Below are 992 nucleotides of genomic sequence, written 5' to 3' on the forward strand. Positions count from 1 at the left end.
CACATCCCAGAGCAGCCAATGGGACGGCGAAGTAGTGATAGATAGGACGTTCAGCCAATCAAAGTGCAGGGGCGGTGCAGGGGGCCGGGCCATGGCGGGGTATCAGGGATCGGATTTGACCCTGGTTCCGGCTCTTGGAAGTCAGAGGGCTGAAAATGCCGCTTTAGGGAAAAAAGGTGTTTTGAAAAGCAAACACGAAAACAACACAAGGCAACCCAGATAGAATCCCAAACAAAGAAGAACCCAACAAAATCTAATGAAAAACTTATGAGAAACTAATTAAAAACTAATTAAAAACTAATTAAAAACTAATTTAGGGTTTTGTTTTTTATGTTGTATTTCGGGGAGCCCCGTTTCCGGGTGTTTCCACCCCGTACAGGCTGGCTGGGCGTTGCTTTTTCCTTTAATGTGGCCCCGGTGTGATTCCAGCAGTTTGTGGGTGACCGCAGAAAATCGACAGGTCCTGTGGTATTTAGGATGGAAAAGGCAGGTTTGGATGTGTCTTAGAATCCCAGAATAAAGGTTTGGGTTGGAAGGGACCTTAAAGCCCATCCCATTCCACCCCCTGCCATGGGCAAGGACACCTTCCATTATCCCAGATTGCTCCAAGCCCATCCAGCCTGGCCGGGGACACTTCCAGCGATCCAGGGGCAGCCACAGCTTCTCTGGGCACCCTGTGCCAGGGCCTCCCCACCCTCACAGGGAAGGATTTTTTCCCTAATATTTCACCTAACCCCACCCATTGGCAAATTAAAAACCAGTCCCCCTTGTCCTGTCACTATCTGCTTGTGTAAAAACTCCCTTTCCCTCTTTTTTCCAAGCCTCCTTTAAGTTTCCTAAGAGGAGGAAGAAATTCCTGTTGTAGGCAGGAATCAAAAGGTGCCGCTGCCCACAGTGAAACCTGCTGCTCCCCCTTAAAAAATGATCACAGCATCCCTTAAAAATATTTATCTAAACTCTGTTTAAAAATAGAAAAAGAATAAAAAGCATGA

Source organism: Geospiza fortis, unplaced genomic scaffold (genome assembly GCF_000277835.1).
Source record: "Geospiza fortis unplaced genomic scaffold, GeoFor_1.0 scaffold106, whole genome shotgun sequence".
Lineage (NCBI taxonomy): Eukaryota > Metazoa > Chordata > Aves > Passeriformes > Thraupidae > Geospiza > Geospiza fortis.